We start from the raw sequence: 6,881 nt of genomic DNA, 5'->3' as shown, positions 1-6,881 counted from the left end.
GTGTGTATACTTCTTGAGAAGACTGATTGTTGTGAAAACCTTTGCCACAGAAACAGAAGTAAGGGATTAGGTCTTTCAGATGCGATCCCCAGCAACTTTTCTCTTATAACCTCTGGAACACCATTGCATCAGTTCAGACACGTGACTGGGAAGAAATATCAGCTCAGAGACCATCTGGTTAAAAATGAGGAGTACTTCCCAGCTTGGTGGATGGCAAAACAACAAAATGCCCCAGGTACATCTGCCTTGTTTCCCAATTCCTGCAGGATTCACAGACTGGCTAGTTTTGACCCAGCCTCACAAAGGTGGGTTTGCCTTGGAGGAAGCTGGAGTGACCCTCACCTCAGGTCTTAGGCCTTTTGGAGCAGTCTCAGGGGCTTTTGTGTTTCTGGAGTTAACCTAAAGATTACTGTTGCTTTATGACAAACCTAATTTAGCCAGAATCATTCATTCACTTGTTCATTAATATTTATGAGCAGATACTGTCCTACAGCTAGAGACACAAAGATAGATGAGATTCAAGTTCTGCCCCTTAGAGTTCATGCAATAGGGTGAGGATCTAAGAGGGGAAGGGAGGAGAGACATCAAAATAGATGCTGATAATACAGAATTCTTTCCCCCACCTTTTTAAAATGTGAGCCACACTTTGTCCTGCTATGGCAAGTAAAGCTTTAATTGATTCATTTATTTAATCAGCAAACATTTGCCAAATGCCTGGTTTGTGCCAGGAGCTGTACCAGGTGCTGTGTCTACTTAAACAGCAGCCTGAGGATAATGTTAGGAAGATCAAAGCAGAAGCCTCCCTCATCTCCCTTTGCCCCTCTCCCTTGCCCTTTCACCTAGCCCTCTGAGGATGGAACCAAACAGCACCAGATGTGTGGCAGCAGTTCCTAATCCTTTTTTGGGTCGAAAGGAGGAGATGCCCTCAAAAGGGAACTTCAAAAGGAAGCAGAACTGCAGTGTAAACATCACCTTCAACCATGTCAATCATTTGTCCTCCCTTGCTTTTCTTTAAACACACATGCAGCTTCATTCAAGGCAATGAGGCAGCAACCCAACTGGAAGAAGGGAAAAATAGAACAGCCAGAGTATGGTAGCTTTGCCACTGACTGCTTACATCTTTGGTGAGTCACCATCTCTAGTAAATGGAAGCAAGCCTCAAAAATGAATGGAGGCTACCAAGGTTAGTAATGGGTATGACCCAGATAAGGCAGAGTCTTATCTCCTTCCCCATTTGATACCCAGTAAAGACATCTATACAAATATTTCCATAATGCTTTCTAGTTTACCAAACACTTAAAAAGAGAAAAACTATTTGGATAAATAAATGTAGATATTACTTCTAGGTACTGAGGTTGAAATCATTATATGGAAAATGAGACTTGAAATAGCTGAAAAAAGAAGCGGTAGATTTTATTTGTAATATTATGGAAATATTTCCATAATACATGAAGGGGTTAAACAAATTTTCAAAATAACATACAGTAGTAGGATGCCATTTATGATAAATAAAAGAGGTGAAAATGATAATAGCTAAGGGATTTCCCTGGTGGCGCAGTGGTTCAGAATCCGCCTGCCAATGCAAGGGACACGGGTTCGATCCCTGGTCTGGGAAGATCCCACATGCCGCAGAGCAACTAAACCCGTGTGCCACAACTACTGAGCCTGCGCTCTAGAGCTCATGCTCTGCAACAAGAGAAGCCACTGCAACAAGAAGTCCACTCATGGCAACGAAGAGTAGCCCCCGCTTGCCGCAACTAGAGAAAGCCTGCGAGCAGAAACAAAGACCCAAGGCAGCCAAAAATAAATAAATTTATTTTTTTAAAAAAAGAATCTGCCTTCCAATGCAGGGAACCCAGGTTTGATCCCTGGTTGGGCAATTAAGCCTGCACGCCACAACTAGAGAGCCCGCATGCCGCAACTACTGAGCCTGCACACTCTGGAGCCCACGTGTGCCACAACTAGAGAGAAGTCCACGGACCACAACTAGAGAAGCCTGTGTGCTGCAACGAAGAGCCTGTGTGCCTCAACCAACGATCCCACATGCTGCAACTAAGACCTGAGGCAACCAAATAAATAAGGTTTTAAAAAATGATAATAGCTAATACTTTATAGTGCATACTACATGCCAGACACTGTTCTCAGTGCTTTACATAGATGAACTCATTTGATCCTCAAAACGTCTCCATGAATTAGGTACTGTAATTATCATCCCCGTATTACAGACTTGAAAACTGGGCATGGAGAAGTTGAGTGTCTTGCCCTAGGTCACACAGGCAGTTCGCCTATAGATTCTGGAACCTAAGCTTTGCAGTATTTCCACAGGTACAGCTATATGAATGTAAATGCTTAGAGAAAAGTTTAGAAGGATATACACTAATCTGAAAATCATCACTGTCTTTGGAGAGCAGTCAGGAATTGGAGTTCAGGCAGGTCAAATATTCTAACAGCTGCAATGTGTTTTGTTTTCCCCCAAAGATAGTTCCCCCAAGATAATGATTTCTTGTTACTTCTGTTAAATTAATTAAAAATGATTTAAAAATATTTTTTAAAATCTTGGGGTCAATAGGAGTGATTATTTATTTTTGGCTGTGTTGGGTCTTTGTTTCTGTGTGCGGGCTTTCTCTAGTTGTGAAGAGCGGGGGCTACTCTTCGTTGTAGTGCACGGGCTTCTCATTCCGGTGGCTTCTCTTGTTGCAGACTGCAGGCTCTAGGTGAATGGGCTTCAGTAGTTGTGGCACATGGGCTCAGTAGTTGTGGCTCATGGGCTCTAGAGCGCAGGCTCAGTAGTTGTGGCACACGGGCTTAGTTGCTCCGCGGCATGGGGGATCTTCTCAGACCAGAACTCGAACCCGTGTCCCCTGCATTGGCAGGCGGATTCTTAACCACTGCGCCACCAGGGAAGACCCAGTAGAAGTGATTTTGAGTCAGATTACTAGATTATGCTCTTCTCCTAAATTTCACAGTGACTTTGGTATCTTTGGGAGCAGAAGGATTAATTGTGTTCATCTTTCCTCTTTGTCAGTCTCATGACCTTTGATGACCTCTATTTCAGAGATTAGATAAAATCCTATTTCAGATTTTATCTGGAACAATGGGAGACATATTGATAAAAGTAATGTATTTCATGGCTGAAATGTCTTTCAGAATTAGAAACTGAAGCCCAGGTAGCCATGTCAGATCATTATTAAGTACTGAACTAAATCAAGAATGGATTTGTCATTTAATTACAAAAATGAAGTAAAACTTTTAAAGTCTCATATGTACTAATAATTAGAAAATAGTGTATTAGAGTTCTCCAGAGTAACAGACCAATAGGAGATACAAATAGATAGAGATATATGTAATCTTTGAACATAGATCTAAATCTATGGAGATTATGATAGATATTGAGAGAATATTTTATTTATTTGGCTGTGTTGGGCTTAGTTAAGGCACATGGGATCTTCGTTGTGGCACATGGGATCTTTCACTGTGGCATGTGAGCTTCTCACTAGTTGTGGCGTGTGGGCTTCTAGAGCGTGTGGACTCAGTAGTTGTGGCGCGCAGGCTCCAGAGCACATGGGCCTGGTAGTTATGGTGTGTGGGCTTAGTTGCCCTGTGGCATGTGGGATCTTAGTACCCCGGCCAGGGATCAAACCTGCGCCCCCTGCATTGGAAGGTGGATTCTTTTTTTTTTTTTTTACTTATTTATTTATTTTTGGCTGTGTTGGGTCTTAGTTGCAGCATGCGGGATCTTTGTTGTGGTGTGTGGGCTTCTCTCTAGTTGTGGCGTGTGGGCTCCGTAGAGCGCAGGCTCAGTATTTGCAGCACACAGGCTCTGGAGTTGTGGCATGCAGGTTCAAGAGCACGTGGGCTCTGTAGTTGTGCCACATGGGTGTGGTGCACAGGCTCAGTATTTGCGGCGTGTGGGCTTAGTTGCCTCGCGGCACATGGGATCTTAGTTCCCCGACCAGGGATCAAACCCACATCCCCTGCACTGGAAGGCAGATTCTTAACCACTGGACCACCAGGGAAGTCCAAGAATAATTTATCTTAAGGAATTAGCTTACACAATTGTGGGGGCTGGTAAGCCTGAAATCTGTATGGCTGCCCAACTGGAAACTCAGGTGAGAGTTGATGTTGACTCTTGAGTCTGAAATCTACAGGACAGGTCAGCAGGTTGAAAACTCAGGCAGGGTTTCTATGTTGCAGTTTTGAGGCAGAACTGCTTCTTTTTTGGAGAAATTAAGTCTTAACTGATTGTATGAGGCCTATCCACATTATGGAGGGTAATCTGTTTAACTTCAAGTCAACTGATTGTAAATGTTAATTACATATACAAATACCTTCACAGCAACATCTAGACTAGTGTTTGACCAAACAACTGGGCATCACAGATTAGCCAAGTTGACACATAGTTAACCATCATGAGTAAAGTCTAATTTGAACTTAATTCTGACTGCTCAAGAATGTACGTTAGGGGGCTTCCCTGGTGGCGCAGTGGTTGAGAGTCCGCCTGCCGATGCAGGGGACACGGGTTCGTGCCCCCGGTCTGGGAAGATCCCACATACCGCGGAGCGGCTGGGCCCGAGAGCCATGGCCGCTGAGCCTGCATGTCCGGAGCCTGTGCTCCGCAACGGGAGAGGCCACAGCAGTGAGAGGCCCGCGTACCGCAAAAAAAAAAAAAAAAAAAAAAAAAAAAAAAAAATGTATGTTAGAGATACATGAGTCTAGTGATTTTTTCATTTAGGATGCCTGAAGTTCTAATTTGCTTTAAGAGATTCAATCATTTGAGGAAAATATTTGAACAGTACATTCACAATATATTTAGCCATTCTAATCACCAGTTTTGCTTAACACAAGCTAGGTTGTGAGATGATTCTGAATTATTTCCCAGCAGTTGAACTATAAGGTTAACTAAATGCACACAAATCTGTGAAGCTAAACAGCAAACACAATGAACTCATTGCTGTAATCTCACACTTTCAAATTTGCTCCTAAAGATAGTTAACTTAGACACAATGTGCATACTGTTGTACAATGAAGCTCGTCGGTAATGAGGTGTTTCAACTTAACATAATCACTCAGTTCTGTCTCTGACATCTCATCTGCAAGTTACACAAATGGTTAACTAAGTTATGCAAATGATTTCAGGACAATCTCCACCGGAATGTAGATTCTAAATTATGAGCTGGGCATTTGAGAATATTAATAAATGTGGATCTATGACTCCTGGCATTACTGCTTTAGTATTGCCTTGATTCTCTATTACTAAACACATCAATACTTTGTTAATGATAAAATGAGGAAAAACTAGTAATCGTTTTTCAGATTTAGAACTATTTAATTAACAAAAGATTGTTACCTTTAAAGAAGAAAATTATATACCACCGAAAAAGATATCTAAATGTCTTCCTACCACTGCAAAGGAGAGGAAGGAGGGAATAGTGTGTTGTATATGTCAGGGAATTGGTGGCCTTTATCTTATTTCTCACCTGTGTGGTAGGTATTATTAGTCTCTGAAAATTAGGCTCATAGAATTTCAGAAACTTGCTCAAGGTCACCAGAAAGCAGCAGATTCCCTTCAAGGCCTAAACTCTTTCTCTACAGACCCAGCTGAAACACAGAAGGAATTAAAATGCTTGCTCTTGGGACTTCCCTGGTGGTCCAGTGGCTAAGACTCCATGCTCCCAACACAGGCAGCCCAGGTTCGATCCCTGTTTGGGGAAATAGATCCCGCCTGCTTGCTGCAACTAAGAGTCCGTATGTCTCAGCTAAGAGCCCGCCTGCTGCAACTAAGACCTGGCGCAGCCTAAATAAGTATTTTAAGAAGACCGCTTGCTCTTGCATTTCTTATGTAACAAAGGTGATTTATTCCTATCTTATCTTGCTTTTGTCTCCTTTCTCACCATTAGCACAGCTGTAAGGACAAAGGTGTTCCCCCACAAATAAGGCATTTCTTTCCAGGCAAGTGCAGCAGGTGGGGCTGTTTTCATTATGCTTTTATTACATTGCAGTTTGTCTTTGGTAAGATCAAATTTAAACTTGCTTCTCACCTTAACTTGCCTTTTCCTAGTCCACCGGAGTAGACTTGGAACTGCAATCAGTGCCTGTGTGATGGCAGTGGTGGGGATGGAGACCGGGTTGGGGGGGGGTGCATAGAGGGAGGGAGCAAACGACTCCTTGGGTGGGATTTCAAAGGCATTGATGAGTGTTTTTAGTTATAAGAAAAAAAAAGAGGGAGTCTTTTCCTTCCCTCCGGTTTTCCTTTGGTCACGCCTTTGATGAAGCCTCTAAGCTGTCATTGCTGCGGAACAGTTTTGTTTAGATAGGCACTCAGGACAAGATTGCACGGTGGTGCTTTCATCTAGTTCTGTCATGAAGATGAATCTATATTTTGGACTCATATAGCATTGCTAGATATAAATAAGACTATATGGTTCTACCCTAGAATTGTATTCATAAACTGAAAGGGTACTAGAGATTATCTAGTCCAGTGGTTTTCCCACATTTTTTTTTTTAAATAGCACAAAACTCTCTTCAAACTTACTTGCAAGCCCAGAACCAAAACCAAGAGGTGCTGGTCCTAAGCTCTCTTCTCAGTTAACCTTTCCTTGGAGCCCTCACTTAAAATCTACTGATATTAGTCTATCCTCTCATTTTATGAACTTAACAAAAAGTTCTGAGTGAATACAATGTGTCTAGCTAGCACCGTACTAAGTTTAGGAAAAGCACTGGGCCTCAAATGCTCTGGTCCCTGGCTTATCAGGAAAGACAGATGATTACAACACAACATAGCGAACTCAGTGATTCAGAATTACCTGTGACCCTATGGAGGCATGGAACTGGGGCTCTCTAATCCAGTCTGGGGACGCTGAGTCTGAGCCTGAGGCTCTAAG

The sequence above is a fragment of the Phocoena sinus genome, chromosome 5 (assembly GCF_008692025.1).
Source record: "Phocoena sinus isolate mPhoSin1 chromosome 5, mPhoSin1.pri, whole genome shotgun sequence".
Lineage (NCBI taxonomy): Eukaryota > Metazoa > Chordata > Mammalia > Artiodactyla > Phocoenidae > Phocoena > Phocoena sinus.
The sequence above is the reverse complement of the archived record's forward strand: the minus strand, read 5'-3'. Positions refer to the sequence as shown.